Source organism: Sorex fumeus, unplaced genomic scaffold, assembly GCF_029834395.1.
Source record: "Sorex fumeus unplaced genomic scaffold, SorFum_2.1 ptg000098l, whole genome shotgun sequence".
Taxonomy (NCBI): Eukaryota; Metazoa; Chordata; class Mammalia; order Eulipotyphla; family Soricidae; genus Sorex; species Sorex fumeus.
Genome location: NW_026606155.1, coordinates 30,063,327 through 30,088,563, shown reverse-complemented (window position 1 = coordinate 30,088,563; position 25,237 = coordinate 30,063,327). Strand labels below are relative to the sequence as shown.

The 25,237-nt window shown below is 39.3% G+C and overlaps 1 protein-coding gene across 1 annotated transcript in view; it reads left to right on the top strand.

The window, feature by feature from the left end:
* Positions 1-1,939: 1,939 nt before the first annotated feature.
* Positions 1,940-25,237, top strand: part of FUT8 (fucosyltransferase 8) — a 311,640-nt gene continuing 288,342 nt past the window's right edge. Inside the window, exon 1 of the mRNA XM_056133859.1 lies at positions 1,940-2,107. The gene's annotated coding sequence lies outside the window, so the exon portion shown is untranslated. The remainder of the gene's footprint in view (positions 2,108-25,237) is intronic.

Genomic DNA, 25,237 nt, shown 5'->3' with positions numbered 1-25,237 from the left:
TGGTTTATAAGTCTGGCATAAAAATCCCTTTAGCAGAGGGCAGCAACCACTCAGTCGATGACTGCTGAATGACACCCAAGCTCTGAGCTAGAACATAACTCTTCCTCTTCCAGTACATTTTTTTTGGTATGTGACCTTACAAAAGTCACTCTGCAATTCTCTTAATGTTTTCGTCTTACAGAGAGATAACAATCACAGAAATTACTGTAAACTACTTTGTGGAGGGCGTTTAGTTTTAAGGGCTGACAAATACCAGAGTCAAAAGGTTTAGCAAACCTCCTCTGAGAAGAAACAACTTCTTGAGAGTAGGGTTTCTTCTTTGAATTAGCAGTATCTTAATTGTATTGCTGTAGTACGGTTCTTGGCCAATAAGAGTTCAACAAATATCGTAAATTTATGAATGTCATTAGGCAGATTGTAGTCTTGGCAGGCCACTACCACCATTAAATCTTTTTTCTTTGATCCTTTTTACAGGTAGCGTCAAAAGGCCACTGCTATTTTCTGGATAAGTAGCCAGGGCATTTAAGTAAAGATAGCTAAGATCTGGAAAAATAATCCTTGTCTTTAGGGTACGGCTTGCCGTCTCCACCTTTCTGCGCCCCAAGGCTTGGGATCTGGGTCTGGCGGCTACAGGGAAGAGTCCGGTACGGGAAGCTCATCCTCCGGGCCTCTGATTGGCTAGGTTGCACTACACTCACGTTCTTCGCAACTCTGATTGGTCCCCGTGACACCCTCCTCGGCCCGCGACTACTTTGTGTGCCCAAGCGGCGCGCTTAGTCTTCCAGCGAGCTGTGTGAGCAGGTCAGCTCTAAGCTGGCTCTTCGGCCCACTTGCTCTGCATCGCGGGCGCCAGGAATTCCCCGAGTCCGAGCGGGTAGGCAGCATCCTAGGGAAGAGCCTCCCCACACCCCTCCAGGTCCTCTTTTCCGTATTGAATAAACTTCCGCTTAAGAAGGGGCTGTTGCCGCCGCGGGTCGGGGAAAAGAGGCCAGGCATCGAACTCAGGCCCTCGTGGGGTATCTTGATGTCGGAGTGGCTGTGGAGTACAACAGCTCTCTCAAGATAATACTGGGTTTCGCGAGGCGTTGTGTAGGAGCGCGATGTCATCCTCTGAACGCCCTGGGCTTCGGGGACTGAGCAGCAGCGACCACTGCTTTAAAAAAAAGTAACTCGAGAGCCGGCCGCAAACCTCCAGGACCAGTGCTCCTGCGGGTCGCGGGCTGAGCAAGCACTCTCGTTCGGGAGACTACGGCATTCCCGGGAGGTGGCGCTCCTGGGAGTGGAGAGCCGGGCTGGACTCGCGCCCCCTCAGCCTCCGGCCTTCAGGCGGTAGAGGGCGGCCTACGCTCGCGTACGAGCCGGTGGCCCGAGCGCGCAGCTACCGCCCAGCCGCAAGTCTCTCAGTTTCGCCGTGGCCCCGCGGATCTGCCTGGCGGTGGATGCTGCGGCTCGATTCTCCGTTGGACGCCCGGAGAAGGGAGGGGGGGCGGAGAGAGAAGCCCTGGCACTTGCCAGGGTCGCTGTAGGTGGCGGCGGTCGGCGCATGCGCGCCCTCTCCCAGACGCCTGGCACGCTGAGGGGCGCGCGCCCCCATTCGCGCGCGCACGCTTGCGCTAGCCGAGGCTTCCCCGCCTGCGCTTGTTGTCAGAGCCGCTCCGGCGCGTGCGCGCGTTATCTCCGGCGGACCCGAGTAGCCGGGTTCCCTCAGCTTCAGGCCCCCGCCCCCCCCCCTTTTCCCCAGCCTCTCGCCCCCCCTTCCCTCCGCTGTCCCCCTCTTCGCGGAATGGGGCTGGCGCTGCTCGGGGTCGCGCGCCCTGGACCCGGCTCCTTCTTGGGCTCCTGCTGTCAATGACTGCCCGGCTCGCGCCGCCCCGCGCTCTCCCTCAGTCAGTGGCGCCCAAGGCTCCGTTAAGCGGCGGCGCTGGCGGCGGCGGCGGCGGCGGCGGCGGTGGTTCCTATTTCCGTTTCTCGCTCTCCTTTCGGTCGGGAGTAGCATCCTCCACTCCGCCTCCCCTCCCACTCCCCCAGCGCGGGCCAGCTGCGGCGGACGGAGGGCTGTGGCGGCGGCGGCCGGGGACGGCGGAGACCGCCTGTGCTCCAGCCTCGGGTAAGGGCTGGGGAGCCGGGCCCCTGCACCTCGGGGTCTGGCGCGGGGCGCGCGCGGGAGCGGGAGGGGGGGGGCGGGCTCGGGGGCTGTTGCCCGGGCCGGGGGTGGGGTGGGGGGGGGTCTGGCGTTGCTCTTTCTCCTCGGACGACCCCCCACTCCCTCCCCCTCCGGGCCTGTTGCTGTAACTGCTGCTGCTTAGCCAGCGGCTCTGGGAAAAGTGGGGAGGGAGCCCCCGGGACGCTCGGGCGGGTGCCTTTGTGCGGCCTGGGGGGCGCCCATCGCGCGGACCCCCAGTCGCGCGGACTCGGACTCCAGGCAGCGCATTCTTGCTCCGGGCAGGGTCCCCTAGTAGAGGACAGAAGCTGGGGGGCGGGTGGGGGCGGGGAGTGGCTCTCTTCTCGCTCTCCTTCACACCCACCTGCTCTTTCTCCGGTCACTTGGTCCCCGGAGTCGCTGTGGGGACTGTGGGGCGGAGGCAGGCGGTGCCTTCTGGGCTCTCGTGAGGGGGTGGGTGCTCGGGCTAGAAGGCAGAGGGTGGACCCGGTACCAGGGTGCGCGCTCCTCAGGGACCCAGTGCCGGGACACTGAACGGCGAGATTGCCCCCTGCACCCCTCGCACCCCCTTTTGATGTGGGAGAGGATGAGCTGGCGGCTCTCTGAGTGTCTCAACTTCCTTGGGAGGGTTAGATGAGTCGGTTGGATCAGTTGCAGGAGGCCGGTCCTGCCTGTGAGTGGGTCGTGGGGTGCAGCACCTGCTCTCCCGCCGGGGGATTGCCATCTTCGTTCACATCAAGGCAAGAGACGCAGTGCATTTCGAAGTTAAAGGGCAGTGTCATAGTTAGGCTTAGCTCTGGGCAGTGGCGAGCGCTTGGCCATATAATAGCCTTTTCACTGAGGCCTTGACTAAAGGCGTGGACAGGTGGTGATTTTTCTTCCTGTGTTGGGATTAATTCTAATCAATTAACCGCTGATTTAAGCTAACTGAAAAATATGGATTTAGGAAAGGCAGCAAAAGCCATCTCCCATTTCCAGTAGATAGCTCCAAACTTGAAGGCAACACAGAGAAAATTTCAGCAAAAGTTTTCTATCAGTTAAGACTTAACTCATCGAAAGTGACTGAACTTTGGCTTGGCTCTCTTCAAGAAACTGTAGGTAATGTTTATAGTTTTTTTCCCCTGCCTCCCCCCCTTGTTATTTCTGGGGTTTGCTTATTTTCTTAGATTTAAACTTCACGTTTTAGGAATTCTAAGGAGTTCATATAAAAAACATTTTAGAAAAAATTTAAATTTTGTTAGAGCTATGCGGAAGTAATGAAGTTGCATTCTCCCTTCTTTAACTGGAACGTAAATACCGTGCCAGATATTAGACTCTATTGCTGTCTTTGTGAAATATATCATAACTTGTATTGGAAGTATTAATTGCTTGATTGATAAATGTTATCTTAGTCCTTATTCTAAGGTAGATAATAAGATATTTAGAATTGCAATTGTTTTTTTTACAGCAAATAATGTGCAGACATAGGAAGTTAGAAATACTCGATATAGGATTATAGAGAGGTAGTTTGGAGAGGTGGACTTTCTCTGCTTTATGAACTGAGAATTCTACTTGAAGAACTGGACAGCTGGAATGAAAATTGCATAGATTACATAAAAATAAAAAATGATATTCATGAAGGACATATTGTAGTTTATTAGTATAGTGATTCAAAACAATTCTCATAAAGCATCTTGTATCTTGGGTTGCTCTTATATGTAAAAGTCACTTGTTTTCCTACAAATCTACTTAAAAATACATAGAATTAAAAAAAATCATTCCATTCTACGATGTTTGGTTACAATTTTTTAACCAGTTATTTTAAGAAATTGGGATGTGTTTAAAAATGATGAGTTTTGAAATTTGCGGTGCTTTGAAAAAATTTGTTTCTTGTTTATTTTTTAAGTGCAATTTTATTAGTAGGTTGGTCTAGAGGGGGAGCTAGTGCCAAAGCAAAAGGTAGCTTTTAATATATGTTTAAACACCCCAAATCAAAATTTTACTTCTAGAAGAAACATAAAATTTAAATTCAAGAATATGGGGGTTAATAGGAACCTATATCTGTACATTGTTGCTTGTGATATATGTGTATATTTTATATGTATAATATTACAAATTAATTAAAAATTCTTTTGTGATCTGAATTATGAAGGCAAATGCATTAGGTTTATTAAACTTACTTAAATCTCTGAAAATATGCCCCTTTCCCCAATTTAGAGTTGTGATAGTGTTTTAGGCATTTTGTTTCTTGCATCAAAAAGGAACGAGTTTTAACTGCAATTTGTATATCATTTCTTCCTTTATAATTTTACGTGGACAAATATAAAAATTGTGTGATAAAATGGGTATTTACTGAAAGCAAAATGAGAAATGGACCTTTTAGACATCTGGAGAGCAGAATTAGCAAGGTCACTTCTTCCCCTGGATCTCCTGCAATATAATGCAGTGTCCAGCTGATGTACTTAATTTGAACTTGTGGCTTTGAATATGAAGCAGTTATTTTTTGGCCTGTGGCACTTTGTCTTTTTTTTTTTCTTTAGGATTTTAAACTATAATTGGGAATAGGGTGTGTGAATTTACTTCTCACAGTTCACATATTCTTCCAATTCAAAGCTAAAAATGGATAATGTACATACTAAAATCTTTAATTTTTTAAATATAGTGGTTGGGCTCTTTTCTTTCCATTGCTTTTCATTATTTAAATGAAATTTCAGTGTGTATAAAATAAAAATAGATAGTTTAAAAGAAATTATTGTGAGCTACAGAAGTGTGAGGTACTTACTATTTTCTAGCCATTATATATAATATTTTTAATATGTGTTTTCAAGAAACCTGTCTCATCTCAACCTTCCTTTTTGTTTACATCCTACTCATCTACCTTCATACAACTTAACTTACCCGTCATTATCCCTCAATTTTCTCTTTGGTATACAGGAATCAAACCACTAAAATGTATTACTTTCCTGGCTAAAGTTTTTTTCCCTTTGAGTAAATAGCTTGTTAGCAGCTCTACATACAGTATTAAACATATAACGTATAAATTTTATATTTTCTACCTTTTTCTTTAAATGGGTAAAGATCAATTAGGGACTGATTGGATTATGTCATATTGAGTTACTCAGGCTTTTTGCACAAAGTAGAATTATAGAATTAAATTAATTGAAAAATTTATTTTCTTTGTGAGGAAATCTGGGGTCTCACACATGAAAGATGAGTGCTTCACCTCTGACCTGTATCCCTGGCCTCTTTTTTTTTTTTAAAGAACAATTTATTGGCCAAAGCCTAGTAATACTTCATTCAATACTTATTTAAAATACTTTTTTTTTGTGATAAGCTTCTTGATCAGAAATGCCATGCTTTCAGTTTTAAGATTATATATATTTTTTGCTTGAAATAAGTGTTTCGGGTGTGTATTATTATAAATTAATGCCTGAGTGGGTGTACTAAATTAACTTCATTGCTATATGACCAGTTATTTTACTTTACAATTGACCCATTTTTTTCTTTTGAGGTTTGGATCACACCTAACACAGCTTAAGGGTTTCCTGGCAAAGTGCTTGTGGGACCATGTGGTACTTTGGCTGAAACCTGGGTCTCTAGCAGGCAAAGCATGTGCACTAGCTCTTGAGCTATCCTCATGACCTGAGATGTTAATTTTTTTTTTTTTTAAGTGCTAGAAAGGGGTGGGGGTGGTTCTAGAAATCAAACTCAGGCCTTGCATGTGCAAGGCAAGTGCTCTACAGTTTAGCTACATTTCTAACCTAAATGATCCTTTTTTGGTGTGTGTGTGTGTGTGTGTGTGTGTGTGTGTGTGTGTGTGTGTGGTGGTGGTGGTGATGAGGGGTGTGTGAGGGTAGGGTGTCACTCTGGTGATACTTAGCGGGGACCAAATCCAGGGCTCCTTCGAGTGCAAAGCATGTTCTTTAATCGTCTGAGTTGTCTGCCAGGTCTGATAAAATTTACACTTTTGTTTACCTGCTTCCTACCCTCTACCTTTCTGGTAATTAATTTTTTAAAAAATTGACAAACCATTATATGACAAATATTGATGTGGTCCGAACTCCCTTTTGCCATTATTTTCTTTTGTGCTAGTTCTGTGAAATAACCTTTTATTGAAGTATTGGACTAAATCTTTTAAGGTTCAGGGGCTGGAGAGATAGAAGGTGCTTGCCTTGCATTCACCCAACCCAGGTTTAATCCCCAATATCCTATATGGTTCCCCTAGTACTGCCAGGAATGATTCCTGAGTACAGTTAGGATCTAAACAGAGCAAGATACGGCCCCAAATCTCGAAAACAAACAAAAAATCCAAAACCACAAGTGGGCCCTTTTGTAAACATTGACCTAAACTGTAAGAATTAAATAAAAGCAGAGGGAGTATTATCACCACCAGAAATATGTGAAGTAAACAATATTTTAAAAAGTTCACTACTGATATGCTTTATTTGTTGTATCTTAGAATTGGGGTTTTAAAATTTATTTTTCCAAGGGCTGGAGGGACAGTACACTTGCCTTGCAGCCATCTCTGGGGTTTGATTCCTTGAGCACTGCCAAGAATGATCCTTGAGCTACAGTGTTCCAGGTGTCCCCTAAACCCCACTCCCCACCCCAAAACTTAGTTTTCCAGTGGGATAAAGTGACTGAAAAGGACTTAATGCCTAAATTAAAAAAAAAAAGTTTTCTAACTAAAAGAAGGACCTATAGTATATTTATGGTAAGATGATATGGGGTGACAGATATAATCCAAGAAGTAAGGTACTTACCATGCAGGTGGCTGCAGTAGCAGTGACCCTGACTCAGTCCAGAGTCCTAGGTACCCACATTTAGTCCCCTGAGCACTACCAAGGGGTCAGTCCTGAGCACAGAGCCAGAAATAACCCCTGATCACTGGGTGTCGTTCAAAAACAAAAATAAAATTTCCGTTTTGATGACTGCTTTCAGTGTAAACAAAGTTGACTGTAAAATTACTAATAAAATATTGATATTTTAGGTGTAAGTGGAAAGTTAAGCTAATGCTTATTTTAGGATCTTGGGTTATGAGAAACTATGAACTTTAATGCTGTGTAAGTTTTAGTTATAAGTGAACAAAAGTAAAATGAAAATGAAAGAGTCTTACTTGATTTACCTCAAACATACAGCTAAAATGAACCTATTTTGTGTCTATGTAGATTTTATTCAATTAAGATTGTTAATGAACCATGAGTGAGTTTGAATTTTTTTCTAATTTTGTGCCTAGTTATTTATAACCCTTAAATGAAATATCAAGTTCCATTAATACCTGGAGTCAGAATAAATATGCCTGTAGTAAAATCAGTATTTTCAAACAGTGTTTACATCAATTTTAAAATAGAAATCCTAGGTTTGTTATTTTAAGTTAACATTTCATAAATTAATTTCTAAATTAAGTTTATGATTTCAAAATATAATTGATTATAATAATTAGTGATAAAATTAAATATATAGAATTTGTAGTTTCTATATTGCATTCTTTGTGGGTGATATTGAATCTTTCATTGAAGAGAGGGATATTGGAGATTCAGAAGATGTACTGGTTGATAAACCTGCCTTATTCGGAGGTAAAGGAGAGTACTTCGGGTTTTCTTTCCCACTTCTTTAACTTCCTTTGTTGCCCTCTTTTTCTCAACAGTAGTAAGAAATGTGGAACTTGATCAATTTATAATATTTTTTAAATAGAATTCATAGACTTTTCTGGGAAACATTAACTTTTGTGTTATTTTTATTATAATGATTTTTTAAAAAAATTTATTTATTTATTTATGTTTTGCTTTTTGGGTCACACCCAGCGATGCTCAGGGGTAACTCCTGGCTCTGCACTCAGGAATGACTCCTGGCGATGCTCAGGGGACCATATGGGATGCCTGGGATTGAACCCAGGTTGGCTGCATGAAAGGCAAACGCCCTCTCCAGTGTGCTATTGCTCCGGCCCCTATAATGAATTTTTTTTCCTTTTGAGACAGTAGGTAAGAAAGCAGAAGAACTTTAGTTGGTATAAAGTTTATTGTATTTATTACAATTATTTTATTTGTTCATCTATTTAGGTTTTTTTTGGTGGTGGTGCTTAGAAGGTGTTGCTGTCTCTGTGTTTGGAATTAGCTCCAGCATTGCTCAGTTAACATTTTAATACCAAGGTTTGAATTTGGGTTTCCTTGATGTGAAGCATACACTAAGTCTTTGAGTTCTCTAAAACCTATAATTTTTTTTGATGGGGGCACATGCTGATGCTGAAGTCTTGGTTCTTTGCTTAGGGCTAACTTCTGGCAAAGCTGAGGACCATATGTAGTGCCAGATTGAACTGGTATTGGCTGTGCAATGTAAATGCCTTATCCTCCATATAAAGATGTGTAGTACTCTGACAACCCTCCCCCCCTTTTTTTAAAACACCGTATGAAAAGGGATACAGAGATAATGACTCATTGTTAATAGTCCGATTTCAGTTCACGTTATTACTCTACTTAGTATATCACAATCCCCTCTTCCAATCTTCTGGAATGCATTCTCGTGTTTATTTCTCTTTTCATCCGTGGAGTTTCTGACTACAAGGAATTAAGTGGTTTTAGACCACTCCTTTACCTACTTTGTGTGCATCATTGCAGAAATAAAATGTAGAAAAATACTGTGTCAATTGAAAGAAATGTTAAAGTAAAATGAACAATAGTCCCTATGCATAGGTATACTATTAATCCAGTTCAGAAAGTGTGTATTTGATAATTAGGACACTAATCATTTGGGAACTGTCTTTAATTTATGTAGCACATGAAACTGTGTATCAGTAGCATGTGGCACTTTATCATTAAAGATTGTATTATATTTTTCATGTCTTGAGTTATTTGACTACTTAATTCATTATTAGCACATGCCGAAAAATTATAATTTTGAGCATGTATATTCTTTATTTTTTGGCTGTACCTGGCCTGGCAGTACTCAGAGGCTGTTTTTGGCTTGGTGCTCTAGGCTTGCTCCCGGTGGTGTTCATTCAGAGGACCACGCAGTAAACTGGGATCGAATCCAAACTTCAGCATGCAAAGCATGTGCTCAGTCCATTGAACCATTTCTCTGGCCCTGCAATCAACATTTAAGCAGATAAACATTTTTCTTTCCTTTTATGTAAGTTTCATATCCTGTCCCTTGCTCCTCTCCCTCTGTTGATTATGTGATGACTGGGGGTCACAACCATACTTTGTTTTAGGGTTTGTATTTAGTTAAGTATGGTGCTTATTCTGGTTGTAACTACTTAGAGGGGGGTTCTTTCTATGTTTATATAGGCCCTCCAGGGGTTGCACTCTAAGTTGTTTAGTTGTGCTCACTGAGGTTGTACCCTTCAGTAGTCGTAATGCTTCTACATACTTGACTGCAGTACAACTGGAAATTGCTTGTGGCACAGCTGGCGAATGCAGGGGCCAATGCCAAAGATTGAATGTGTGACCTTATGCTTGCAAGGCACTTATACTTGCAAGACTTTAGCCTGTGAGTCATTTCCTGGCCCGGGGTTTCAGATTTTTTTTTTTTTCTCTTTAGAAAGTATAGTGAAACTCAAGAGATTAGGAAGGTGATAGTTGAAATTCTTGAGGCTGAAAGAACTTTCTTTAGCCTCAGCAAACTGATCCTTAGTAACTTGTGAAATGAAGGTATATTGAATAATCCAGACTGATTCCTCTGATAAAATTACAGACAGCTGGGTATATAGTTCAATAGACTGGAGCATTTGCTTTGCATGCAGGAAGCCTGGGTTCTATTTCCAGCCTGCTTGGTTCTACAGCATTGGCAATAGTGATCCCTAAACACTGTGCTGAGAGTGACCATAAAATTTTGCAGGGTGTGGTAAAAAAAGACAAAAGATATGACAGACATATGGGCCTCCATTAATTATTATTATTTTTTTAAAGATGCAAGCAATAGAAATACTAGCTTGATGACTCTTATAGGCAAAAAGTATTCATAGGATAAAAGATTATTTTGCCATGAATTCTGAATAAGCAGTAGAGATGTATACCTGCTAATGATGCACAAATAATAAGCTACAGAAACTTGCTAGGTATAGTTAGGAATGAATTTGCTTAATAAAAAAGACTAATAGTATTTAGATTATAATGACACAAAGATGTCTTGAAAATAAAATCACCACTAGATTCTTTCAGAACACATGTACTGTATGACAGACAAAACTGTTTGCAGAGGCCTACGTAGGGCAGATTATACAAAAAAGAAAGTAATGATCCATAATAAAGCGTTTTCGTATGAATGGTGTGCATATTTACTATGTATATATTTATGCAGTAAGTATCACTTTCTGTTTTCGTGGCAAGGAAAGGTCAGAAAGATACTGTAAGTTTCAGAAACTGAAGGGCAAAGAATCTTAATTTTGAAATTTCTTTGTATTTTACTGGTATTTTGGATATATTTCTTAAAATCTCTATAAACTTAAAGCTGAGTTATGATTTCCTTCTTATACTTTTCAAAATGGCTTTATTGAAGCTTACCATAACATTCACAGTTCAGGTGAATAACATGGTTGTGCAAGAGTTATCACAATACAGTTTTAGAAAACTTATCCTCAAAAACTTACTTTGGGCTGGAGAGACAGCATAAAGGGCTAGTGCACATTCTTTGCTTGCAAGAGATCTAGGTGCAGTCCCCAGAACTGCATGGTTCTCCGAGAAATGCCAGGAGTGACCCAAAATAAATAAAAGTATGTAATTAAAAAATAATAACAAAGCTTCCTTTTGCTCAGTTTATTAATTCCTGCTCAGATCTTCATAGACAATCATAGATTTGCTTTGTATTTGTATATAGTTTTGCCATTTTTAGCAATTTGACTTTAATGGAGTAACACAATATAAACTTCTGTGTTAGGTTCCTCTTTTACTGTTCTTTAGTAATTGAATAGAGAAAGTGGAAATGCTTTGCATTTGGTACCAGGACACTTGGATACTAGTATTACATATACTAGTATCATTTATAAGCAGTTGTATAAACTTGGTTAAGTTTTGTCCTTTGGAATTCTACTTTTCCACAAAATGAATAATTTTGAGGACTAGGGAGATAGCTCAGGTGCCTAGTTGCATCCCAGGCACCACATTATGTCCCAGGCACCTCATTATTGCCCCTGCCAGGTGTGGTCCTGGTTAACACTGGCCTTACCATTAATGAGTGTGACCCCTCTTGAAAGACTGGGCTAGGGAGATAGCTTAGGGTCAGGATACGTGCCTTGAACGTGAATGTGTGAAACAGGGAGCTTGATATCTGTTACCATATGGACTTTCCTCTCCTGGCAATGTCAGATGTATCCCTGAAGGCCCCCAATACCACTGGGTTCAAGTACTGCTTCATTGCCAGATTCTAGCATTGATCTGTCTGGTCCTGTTAGCTAAGTATCACAGGGAGTAGCTCCCAAAAGTTGAATCTTGAAGCTTTTTATGTTATTAACAGCATTCCAGGAAAAGTATAGGACTTAAATTTTTCTTTTTGCATATCTCATTTTTTTAGGTCACAATGATTTACAATATTTTTTTCTTTCATAATTGTAATCTGGGCACTATGGTTTATAATCTGTTGCTAGGATTTTTTACATGAACCGTTTTAACATCATACCCTCCATCCATGTACCCACTTTTCCCCCACCATATTCTCTGTATCCTCATCAACCCTCCTCACCCATTTGGTAATCTTTTTATTAAAGACAAGTTCTCAGTTTCTGTTGCTTTTGGACATTTGTTATTCTCCTATTCTGTTTCTTCATATCCTGCATATAAGAAAATTCATTTGTCCCTCTCCATCTGACTGACTTCACTCAACATGAAGTCTCCTCCTCATCCACAAACAAATAAACGCTATCCTCCCGTTGTTCATCGATTTGCTCAAGCAGACCCAGTAACATCTCCATTTTGAGACTTGTTGTTACTGTGTTTGGCATATTGAATACGTCGCGGGTAGCTTGCCAGGCTTTGCCGTGCAGGCAAGGTACTCTTAGTAGCTTGCTGGGCTCTTTGAGAGGGGCGGAGGAATCGAACCCGGCTCAGCTGGGATGGCTACATGCAAGGCAAATGCCCTACCACTGTGCTATCGCTCCAGCCTCATCCACATGACAGCAAATTTCATTTCATATTTTTTACAACATAGTAGTAGTATCACAGTTTTCTTTATTCAGTCATCTGACCTTGTTATTTGATTGCAAGAATTGGATTGCTTCCAGATTTTAACTAATGTGAATAGTAAATAGGAGTGTACATATCTTTTCATAATTGAGTTGTTGGCCCCTTGGGATAGATGCCCAGAAGTAGAATTGTGGGGTCATGTGAAAACTCAATTCCCAGTTTTTTGAGAAGTGTTCATATTTTTTTTTCTGGAAAGATTGGATCACTCTGCATGCTCACCAGTGGTGAATGAGGATCCTGTTTTCCCCACATCAACACCAATACTGGTTGTGTTTATTCTTTGTGATGTGTGCCAGTCTCACTGATTTGAGATGAGATTTCATTGTTGTTTTGCAATTTTCTCATAGTGAGTGATACAGAGCATTTTTTCTTATACTTTTTGGTCATCTGTATGTTTTAATGCAGGTTTCTGTTCTCTTCATCGAATTAAAAATTTTTTTTGAGAGTTCTGTTACTTTATATATCTTGGTTATTAACCCTTTATATGATGGATGGCAGTAAAATATCCTCTCCCAGTGTGGATATTCTCACCATCATTTCCTTTGTGGTGCAGAAAGTTCTTAGTTTGATATAGTCCCATTTGTTTATCTTTGTTTCAGATTGTTTGGCCTATACTTTAGAATCTTTGAAGATACCCTCTTCTCAATGTCAAGAAGTGTTCTGACTATGTTTTTCCTCAATATATGGATTCAGGTCTAATATGAAGTCTTTAATCTGTTTTGATTTTACTAATGTGCATGGCATTATATAGGGATCAGAGTTCTTTTTTTTTTTATGTGGTTAATCAGTTTTCTCAGCACCATTTTTCGAAGAGGCTTTTCTTGTTCCACTTCATATTTTTTGTTTCTTTATAGAAGATTAACTATCCTCCTATCTTCTTTTTTTTCTAGAATTGCTTTGGCTTTTCTGGGAATTTCATTGTTTCATATAAGTTTCAACAATCTTTGATTTACATCTTTAAAAAATGTGTATTTTTATAGGGACTGCATTGAATCTGTATAGTGCTTTGGGCAGGATTGTCATTTTGACAGTATTTGACTTTCTAATCTGTGAATCTGGGTTGTTTGCATTTTTGAGTGTCCTCTTTTATTTACTTTTTTTTTTCAGTAGCATCTATGGATTTCTTTGTATAAAACTCTTTTGCCACTTTTGTTAAGTTAATTTCTAGGTCCTTGACTTCTGAGGCAGAATGGTGATTTTTTTCCCCCCACAATTGGCAGTACTTAGGGTACTCACAGTATCATATGGAATGCTGGGGATCGAACGCAGCTTGGCTGAGTGCAAGTCAGATGCCCTATCTACTGTACTATTGCTCTGGTCCCATTATTGACCTTTCAGTTTCTCTTCTATTACATTATTTTTGTATATGAAACTAATGAATTTCTCTGCATTGATTTTGTAACCTGCCACTTTACTGTATAGATATATTGTTTCTAGGTGCACCTTTGTAGAGTCTTCAGGATTTTCTTAGTATCATGTCAAATGCATAGAGTGGGAATTTAATTTCTTCCTTTTCTATCTGGATACTCTTAAGATTGCTTTTTTGCCTAATTGCTGTGGTTAGGATCTCCAGTACCATGTTGAATATTAGTGGTGAAATTGGGCATCCTTTTCTCATACCTGAATATAGAGTAAAGGCTTTCTCAACTTTTTGGTTTGAGTAGGAGTATGATATTTGTTATGGGCTTATGATAACGGGCTTTCTGTTGTCTACAAGAGACACATAGGAACTATCAGGGAAAACTCAGGCTCAAAGTTAAAAGATGGGAAACAGTATTTCAAGGGAACAGTCTTTTTAAAAAGCTTGGGGTGGCAATATTCATATCAGACAGCATAGACTTAAAAGTTATAAGGTACAGAGGTGGTCATTTCTTAAGGATCAAAGGATATGCACATCATGAAGAACTCTTAAACATTTATGCACCTAATAGTGGACCATCAAAATACTTAAAACAACTAAAAGAGCTGAAGGAAGATATTAATAGTAACACAATCCTGGGAGTTTTCAACACTGCTTTATCATCTCTGGATAGATCAACTAAACAAAAAACTCAACAAGAAAGCATTGGTGTTGAAGGAAGAAATGGGCTTAGCAAACAAATACAGATTACTACATCCCTCCCAAAGTCAAATACATATTTTTCTCTAGTGCAAATAGAACATTCTCCAAGGTAGACTGTATAAAATATTTTGAGGAGGCCCCGATGGCTCTTCTCTGGCCATCGCGTTCTGGGGGGGCCCTGCGCCGCTCCCCCAGCTGGGGTGGCCCAGGTCATGGGGCAGACAGTGGATGAAATGAGGACCAAGCCAGTTGGTTGATCAGTTGCCATTTATTCCATTCTCCCCACGCGCCTGCCCCAGTCTCCCATTCTAGTCTCTCACTGCTCCTCATTCCCGTCTCCTTCTATCTCTCCCGCTCATCTCCCCATGCTCCATCTCACAGCCTGGGCTCGCTCTTTCTCCATCTTAATATTTGTTGTATGGACACAGTAAGAGATAACGTTGAGGCTTGTAGGGCAGCTCTCCTGGGAACATCTTGTCACAGACTCAGACTACACACTAAGGCCATATTAATCATTCCTAACCCTAGCAGGGTCTGAATCTAGTTATTACTTTTTGGATCGTGACAGCATCTGTCCATGACCAAGCTCTTTAACTTATAGTTAAGCATTATGGCACTTTGGCCAGGTCCATCTCGATGCCAGGGTAGAACATAGCTTACTGCTTGCCCTAGTTACATCCAGTCCCTTGTCGGGACCTGCTTTTGGGGGCATAAGAAGTAAAGGCAGCTGAGGCTCAGGTGAGAGAACAGCTTTTGGGGGTACTAGGAAGTAAAGGCAGCTGAGGCTCAGGTGAGAGAACAGATGCCCAGGAGGAAAATATCACTGAGAGTTACATTACAAAAGCATAGCATATACCGTCTTCTTGTGCCACACAAAAAAGGACATTGTTCTGAATAAACTTTGCAAAGGATTTAGGGAGAAGAGAAAAACAATATTTGCAAGTCAACAGAGCACAAAGAAAGAAGTTACAATTAAAAACAGAGGAATGGGAGTACTATGATGGGAGCAACCCAATAAACCTAAACTACCTAAGGCTATGCAGGAAGGACAAAAACAGTGTTATCCTACAGTAGACCATATATTGGATCACAAAACATTCATCCTTAAGAAGATAGAAATTGTGTCAACAGACCTCTAAGCATGATGTGTTGAAAATGGACATTAATCACAAAAAGAAGCAGCAAACAAACAAACAGACAAAAAAAAACCACTTGGATATCAAAAGATACCTAGAAAAAAATGACAATGAAGATACGAACTACCAGAACTTTATGGGACACAAAAAAAGGCATGTTACGAGGAACATTTATAGCAATGCATGTGCTTAGTAGGAAGCAAAAAGGCCCACATAAATAGATTGGATATACAGCTAAAGAAGCTAGAAAAAAACCCACAGGAAGAACCTAAACCTACAGAAGAAAGGAAATAATAAAACTTAGAGCATACATCAAAATGAAAATTAAAAAAATAATCTAAAAGATCAATGAAATCAGTTGATTCCTTGAAAGAATAAACAAGATTGACAAAGTGTTAGCCTGACTTAGAGAGAGAACCTCCTAGTAAACTGAGTCAGAAATGAAAGGGAAGAGGTCACAACAGATGCACAGAGATTCAAAGAATCAGGGATTGCTTTAGAAATCTTGATGCCGAGAAACTGGAGAAGTATAGAGGAAATGGATAAATTTCTAGATTCCTATAACATTTCAAGACTGAATCAAGAGGAAACAGAACACCTGAACAGATCGATAACAATAAAAGAAATCAAAATGGTAATAACACATCTTTCCCCAAACAAAAGTCCTGGTCCAGATGGGTTTACTGGTGAGTTCTTTCAAACCGCTCACAAAGTACTAATCTTAATCTTTTTTTCAGGCCCTTTGAAAAAGTTGAAGAACAGGGACCCTCCCCAGCAGTTTATATGAAGGAACATTCATAGAAACCAAAGGCAGAGACATAACAGAAGAAGAAAACTATAGACTCTGATAAACTCTGATAAACATGGATGCCAAGAACCTCAACAAAATCCAGTAATACATTGAAAAACATTGTATGTCATGACCAGTGCAGTTTATCTTGGAGATACAAGGATGGTTTAATATATTGTAGGTCAATTAATGCAATATACATATCAACACAGGTAAAAGTAAAATCATATCAATATGCAGAGAAAGTATTTGATGGCAGCACTTATTCTTAATAAAATTGTTAAGTGAAATGGGGATGGAAAGAACTTTCTTCAATAGAACTAGAGAATCCTAAAGTGACTTATTTTTTTTTTTGACCACACTGAGCTATGTTCAGGTTATTCACAGTTCAGTGCTTCAGTGCTTGGGAGAGATCATGATGCAGTGTTTGGGACCTCACGTGCCAGGCATGTGCTATAGCGCATTATTTGAGCTATCATCCCTAAAGTGATTTTTTGTTAGAGGTTTTTGGGGCATACCTGGCATTTCTCAGGGCTTACTCTTGCTCTTTGCTCAGGGATCACTCCTATCAGTGTACTGGGCATCAAACTGGAACATTTTCATTATAGAGGAAAAGAGATACTTTCTATTACTTGCGAAGCTTTAAAATATTGAAAATGATCATATTCATATTTTCCCAGAAATTTTTATTTTTAATCACAATAGTGAAGAACAGCTGTCAAAATACATAACTATTTATAGGTTTAAAATTTTTCCTTGTATAGTACTCTCAAATACTTGCCTTTAAGAAAATAGATATTAAGAATGTTTTAATAATTAAGATTTGAATATTTAAGCAAAAACATCAGAATAAGACTAGAAGCATATTTAAGCAGTAAAAATGAGTTTTGTAACACCCCAAAGTGGCTAGTACATACTGAAAAAAGACAAACATCATTTATTACTTAGACCAGATTACAGAAATGTCTTTAGAAAAAGAATAACAAAATACACTAATGAGGTTGTGCCTTTCTAGTTATATGAAAATGTGATGAACAATAAACTGGGAAGTGTATTTCAAAATACTTGCTTATATTGGTTGGCATTTCTTATTGACTTCCTGAGAGGGTTTTCATATCTTTATTACTCTTGTTCTAGCCCACAATTCTACTTTCAGATTTTGTAGTTTGTTTGCATTTATTAGAAAACAGTAGGAAAATTAAAACCATCTAGCAATAGCTTTATCAGATTTGTGTTTATCTGAAAATTGTGTGATTTCTCTTCCTGACCAATAAACCTTTCCTTATTTTTTCCTGCTCCTCCAGTTGGTTTTTGTTTTGTTATCCAGTAGTTCAGAGAAAAAAAGTTATTGTGACTATTGTTTCAATTTTGATGTTTTGTATTTTTTGACTAAAACTATTCTATTGTTGTCAAAGAACTTTTCAATGGAGACTTTTATTCAGCCTTTCCCCCTATTGACCAGTCCCCTCCTGGTGATAATCAGGTAGCCAAGTGTTGCTGGGTATAGAATCCAGACTCTTGCATGCAGAGCTTATGCTCTAGTCCTTTGGTCTCCCCAGTCTTAGTTCTTGCTTTTAATTCTTTTGATATGATACTGTAAACTCCTTTTTCCTGCTACCTTCCCCATATAATTTTGTAATTTTGGGGGCTGATTTTTTTATTTACATGGTCATTAAAATTTTTTTGTGTTATTTATTTGGTTTTTGGTTCTCACAGGTTACTTCTGGCTTGGAGTTCAGGACTGGCCCCTAATGGTGCTCAGAGTTCCATATGTAGTGCAGGGTATTGAATAAGGGTTTGCTACAAGTGAGGGAAGTGCCTTAACCCCTTTGCTATCCCTTCCGCCCCATGTTGCTTAAGTATTTGATGTATACATTTTGCTTTCTCTAGATTCTTTGAGATATTACCTGGTCATTTGGCTTTTAAGTGAGTTCTTTCAGATGATCCTCATAAGAAACTCAACTTTATTTATTTATTTATTTATTTATTTATTTTTTGCTTTTTTTTGGGTCACACCCGGCGATGCTCAGGGGTTACTCCTGGCTCTGCTCTCAGGAATTACTCCTGGCGGTGCTTGGGGGACCATATGGGATGCTGGGATTTGAACCTGGGTCGGCTGCGTGCAAGGCAAACGCCCTACTCACTGTGCTATCGCTCCAGCCCCAGAAACTAAACTTTAGAGGAATGCTCTACTTCTTTGTCGTGCCATCAAGCTCTGCAAATTCAAATCTGAATTTTTTCACTTAAAATATATCTTTCTTTCTAACTTTACTTATTATATTGGTGGCTTATTCTTCCTCATGTTCAAACTTGAATTCTGAATCATTTTTAAATTCCCCCTCAGATTTGTTTGTTTCGCAAATTAAATGTTCTTACTACAGTGTTTTCAACTTCTGTTTGTTCTTTTCAATTTTATTTATTGATTTTGGTAGAAGTATAGGGATCACTACTACTAATTATAATTTACTAACTACTATAATAGTGGGGAGAGAAAGCAGGCAGAGACAATTCTCTTGTGTTAGATGAAGAAGATTATATTGTAAGGAAGTGGCATTTATAAGCTTAACATCAAAGAATAGGGGCATTCTGGGTAGAAAAAATAAAGATGTAGGTAGAAATTTATCATGTTAAGTCACAAAACTTTTGCTTTCATCCTTTCTATATTTCATGTTTTTCCTATTGGCATGTATTTAGCACAGCGGGTAGGGCGTTTGCCTTGCATGCAGCCAACATGGCCGACCCGAGTTCGATTCCTCCGCCCCTCTCGGAGAGCCCGGCAAGCTACCGAGAGTATTTGATATGCCAGACACAGTAACAACAAAGTCTCCAATGGAGACGTTACTGGGCCCGCTCGAGCAAATCGATGATCAACGGGAGGGCCTTTACTTTACTTTCTTCAAATAATGCTGAAAATTAGTGAATGAACAATGAAAAGTCATAGTAACAAATATTAACTTATATTTTTCACATAGCTTAGGATGAGTAGAGGAAAAAATGTACAATGGTCAAGTATTGTAGACATTGAATATTTAAGCTTTTACTAATATTTAGAATATGTCTTGAAGGTATGTTTTCAATTTATGTATGGCTTTTTACCTCTTTTCATATTTGTGTTAATTGTCCTACAGCTTAATTTACTGTTTTTGCTCCCTCAAACCATGTGTCTTGTAATTTTACAATAAGGTAAAGGTAAAGGTAAAGGCCCTCCCGTTGATCGTCGATTTGCTCGAGCGGGCTCAGTAACGTCTCCATTGGAGATTTTGTTGTTACTGTGTCTGGCATATCGAATACTCTCGGTAGCTTGCCGGGCTCTCCGAGAGGGGCGGAGGAATCGAACTCGGGTCGGCCATGTTGGCCGCGTGTAAGGCGAACGCCCTACCCACTGTGCTATAGGGCTGGAGCCTATTTTACAATAGGAAGCATTAAAAAGCAAAAATTAAAAAAAAAATTTTTTTTGCATTAAAAATTAAATTTTTTTTGTATTTTTGCATTACATTTTTTTATTAAATGCAAATTAAATTTGCATTTTTGCATTTTGCATTAAATTTTTTTTTGCATTTTTTTGCATTAAAAAGCAAAAATTAAAAAAAATTAAAAAGCATTAAAAAGCAAAAATTTAAAAAAAAGCCCATTTTACAATAGGAAGCATTAAAAAGCAAAAATTCTAAAATGGCTTAAGGGGCAGGAGAGATAACTTAATGGTTAATTTCCATCCTTCACTTGTAAAAAATCTGGTTTGATCCTTGGCATCACATGGTCCCCTGAAAACATCACCAGGAGCATCCCAGTTTCGCTTCCCCCAGCCCCTAAGAACAGAGCAGGAGTCTAGTGTAGGCCCTGAGAACCCCTGGGTATGGCCCCAAATTATAAAATATTTTTTGTTAATATCAGTACCTCAAAAAAAAATAAAAGCAGTTTAAATAAAAAGACTATTTATTCGCTTTATAGATAGGGAGAACAGAGATGAAACAATCTAGGAACAAGCAGATCCAGAATCTTAAGTGATACTTTCTGACATTTTCCAATTTCACCTTTCTTTGGTGTTCATCTTATTTTCTGCTTGTGTCAGAAGGCATAAGTCTGATGTGCATGACCTCAGACTGCTGAGAATTTGTTTTTTGAAGAAAAGCCCCAAAATTTCCGGGGCTCATTCTCTGGCAGTTCTCATTGACATAAAATGGGAATTGAGTCAGTTCTTTACAGAATGGAAATAGTGTTAACCAGATAATGGAGGCAAATGTAAATTAGGTAAAACAATCTATAGTTAGCCTTAAAAAGGGAAAAAAGTGTAGATATAGGGGAAGAGAAATGCATCCAGGTAGGTAAATAGGAAGGGGGAGTAGTATCAGTTAACTTTTTGTGGCAGCTTGGGATGTGGCTCAGTGGTAGAGAGCATTTGCGTTTCACATTTGAGGCCCTCAGTTTGATTTGTGGCACTACACAAAACAAATTGTGTGGCAGGCCTTGTGTTAAGTATTTTATGTTTTTATAACTGAATGGAGGCAGGTGGTATTTTCAGAAGATAACCATTTTAGAACTAGCACTGTAGCACTGTCCTCCTGTTGTTCATCGATTTGCTTGAGCGGGAACCAGTAACGTCTCCATCGTGAGACTTGTTACTGTTTTTGGCATATCAGATACACCACGGGGAGCTTACCAGGCTCTGCCGTGTGGGCAGTATACTCTTGGTACCTTGCTGGGCTTTCTGAGAGGGATGGAGGAATCGAACCTGGGTTGGCTGCATGCAAGGCAAATGCCCTACCAGCTGTGCTATCGCTCCAGCCCCCCCCCCCTTTTTTTTTTCCCAATTTTTATTAGTGAAACACCATGAGGTATAGTTGTAGACTTACAAATTTTTGTGCTTGGGTTTCAGTTATACAATGCTCCAGCCCATTTTAGAACTATAGTTTTGAAAAAGAGTTTCTTACCTGGCATTTTTTTAAATTTTTCTACTTACAAAAAGTTTTTTTTAAAAAAATAATTTATGTACAGTGAATGTCACACTTTCTGGTAGACAACACTGTGAGTTTTTTTTAAAATTTTTTTTTATTAGTGAAACACCATGAGGTACAACACTGTGACTTTTGACAGAACTATACACTATGTATCCTGCTCCATTATCAAGACATAGATCTCCTGTTGCTCGTTTGTAGTTAACCTCTCTCTTCTGTCTTTGACCCCTAGATAAACAATTCTCTGGATGAAGTCTGTTTTGCTTCTTTTGGACGATATAGATGGAATCATGGTTATAGACTTTTGAGTCAGCTTCTTTCACGTGAATAGTGCATTTGAGGTATATTTATGTTGTTACCCTAAAATCAGCAAATTTTCCCTTTTTCTTATTGAGTGATAATGCATAGTATGGTTGTATCATTGTTTGTTTATAAATCCAGTTTTGGGAGGTGTTTGGATGATTTGAGGTTTTTTTTTTTTTTTTGGTTTGTGTGCATGTATGTGCAAATTATAAATAAAGCTTTGATAAACTCTTGAAAATATATGAACGTCTACTTTTATGATTATGAATTTTCTTGTATGAATGTAAGTTTTCATTTCATTTGGGTAGAACATACCTAGAAGTGGAATTGCTTTATTTACAGGTGAGTGTATGCTTAATTTGATAAGAAACACCAAAATCTTCTAAAGTGTTTATCACTTATTGGCTTTGTTGTTGTTGTTGTTAGTGGTTGTGAAGGTTGGATGGAAACTGTTTAATCTGGAGATGGGGGCACTAGAACCACACTAGGTGAAGGCCAGAACTACTGTGAAAGGGCAGCGTACAGTAAGATGGGCCATATGCATTGCCAGATATACCAGCCCCAGGACCTTACACATGTAAGGTTTGTACCCTACCACTTTGAGCCATATCCCTAGCTCCAAATAAGAGTTATGATTATTGTTTGCAGTGCTAGGAATTGAGCCCAGGTCCTCATACACATATGAGACCTGTGCTTCCAACCGAGCTACATCCAGGATCCAGTGACTTTTTCAGTTTGGATTTCCACTATCAAAGTACAAAAAAAATGCAGTTAATTTACATATTAGCAGTCGGTACTGTTATATATTTTTCGAATCACTTATAGAAGGTATATCATTGTCATACAAACTTGAACTGAAGTTGATTGTTCCCACATGCTTTAAAAATCTTTCCTAAACATTCTGAGAATGCTTTTCTGCTTTTTGAAAACACAACTTTTTTTTTATTTGTTTGCAGGTTTTTTGTTTTAAAACAGCAGCACATGACCTTGTAAAGGCCTTTGATAGCATTTAGGTCAAAGCTGCTACATTGCATAATACAGAGAACATCATGTATATAAAAAAGGCTTCTTGGAATGGTGCATTGCAGCAGTTCTAGCTATTTATAACTAGAATTATTGGGATTTAGGTTCAATGGAAAGTTTGAGTACTATCAAATTAAAAATTAAAATATCAGATTTGGCATAAGACAAGGTTGTTCAATTTCACCATTATTACTCAGTAGAGTATTGGAAGTCCATGCCATAGCAATTAGGCAAAATGGAGATATTAAAGGCTTCAGATTGGAAAAGAAGTTGAACTAACACTTTGTAGATGATTTATACTAAGAAAACATAGAAGATTCTATTAAAAAAAGACCAAAACAAAACACTGCCCCCCAACAAAACCAAACCACCCAGTCTCCTAGAAACAATGAACTTGTAAAGTAATGTAGTAGGCTTCTAGAAACAATGAGCTTGTACAGTAATGTTTAAAATTAATGCACAGAAACCCATGGCATTCCTATGTGCAAACAATGGAGTGAAAGAGAAAGAAAAAAAACTGCATATTAAAAAAGAAAATCAAGTACCCGGGAATCAGCATAACAAAAAAATGAAGAATTTGTATAAGGAAAACTATAGACACAAAGAAATGGGAAAATACCTTGTTCATAGATTAGAGGATTAATATTAATATTAGAGGATTAAATGACAGTCCTACCCCCAAAGCACTATATAGATTCAGTACAATCCCCATAAAAACTCATGACATTATTTAAATAGATCAAATGCCTTTGAAATTTATATGGAGTATTAAACCCATTGAAAAGTTTAAACAACCCTATAAAAAAACAAGATGGAGGCTTTCGTTTTCTCAGCTTTAAATTACACTATAAAACTGTATTAATTAAAGACTGTGGTACTGGAACAAAGACAGAGTCATAGACTGTGGAATGAAATTGAGAGCCCAAAGACAGATCCTGAGATGGACAAGTAATCCTCAGCAGAAGAACAAAGAATGGAGCAAGGAAAACCTCTTCAACAAATGCTGGGAAAACTTGTCAGTCACATTCAAAAAAATAAATTCACACCCTTATCGTACACCATGCATAAAAACCAATTCAAAATGGATTAAAGATCTTGATATTAGAGCTGAATCTGTAAGTTAACATTGAGAAAAATGGGAAGAACCCTTCATGACATTGAACGGAAGAAAAGATAAACAAATGGGACTATATCCGATTAAGAAACTTCTGCACTGTAAAGAGAACAGTAACTAGAATAAAAAGGCACCCCACATACTGACAGAAAACATTTTCCTGACGCTTACCTATCAATTACCTGACAAAGGGTTAGTATCCAGAATGTATTAGCACTTGTAAAATTTAACAGCAATAACAACAAAACCTTATCTGAAAATGAGAAGAGATGGACAGAATAAAAAAATTCACTACATCACTGGTCACCAGGGAAGTGCAACTAAAAATAATTTGATTTCACTTCATACCTGTGAGACTAGCATATAACAAAAACTAATTTTTGTTTGAATGTGGGGACAATGGGACCTTTATCCACTGCTGGTGGGAAATGTCGATTGGGTCAACTCTTTTGGAAAACTATATGGACACTTATCAACCCCCCCCTCCTCCCAACTAAAGAAATAGAAATTCTAACAAAAATTGGGCTTTCTTAAGATCCAGCAATTCTGCTTCTTGGCATCCACTTCAAGGGCACAACAATTTTATTCAGAAAAGACATTTGTTGGGGCTGGAGCAATAGCACAGCGGTTAGGGCATTTGCCTTGCATGCAGCCGACTGGGATTTGATTCCCAGCATCCCATATAGTCCCCTGAGCAATGCCAGGAGTAATTCCTGAATGCAGAGCCAGGAATAACTGATGTGCATCGCCAGGTGTGACCCCCCCCCCCCCCACCACAAAAAAAGACATTTGCTTTTAGTATTCATTGCAACACTACTCACAATAGCCAAAATAGAAACCAGTGATGTCTGGATAAAGAAACTAGGATGTGTGTGTGTGTGTGTGTGTGTGTGTATGTATGTGTGTATGTGTGTGTGTGTGTGTGTGTGCGCGCGCCCACACTGCAGGCAATTATCATTCTCAGCTATAAGAAATTACCATTCTCAACTATAAGAAAAGACCCAATTCTACAATTTGCCCTAATGTTTATAGAGCTAGAGTGGATGAGTGCTAAGTTAAGTGTCCTGGGAAGAGAGGACAGATACAGAATGTTCTCATTCTGTGGGGTATAAAGAAATATAGAAAGGCAAAAGATATGTCCAGTTACCATAGTGGGGGAGACACATTGATGGTGGGATATAACAAATGATCAAAAACAACAACCTGTGCTCTATTTTATAGAACTGAGCTTACTATGGTAGTGAGATGTGTTTGAGAAGATTTGAGAGGAGGGGGACTCTGAAGCAGTGGTGAAGGAATATGGATACTGTTGAGATGTGTGGTGTTGGAATGTTGTATCCGTGAAACTCTTATCATTGAAAGTGGTGTAAATCATAATGACTAACATGAATTTAAAAAAGAACTGAAAGATCATTTTCACTGTTTACAAAATGAAAGGGCTGGAGTGATAGCTTAGCGGGTAGGGCATTTGCCTTGCATGTGGCCAACCTGGGTTCGATTCCTCTGTCGCTCTCGGAGAGCCTGGCAAGCTACTGAGAGTATCCC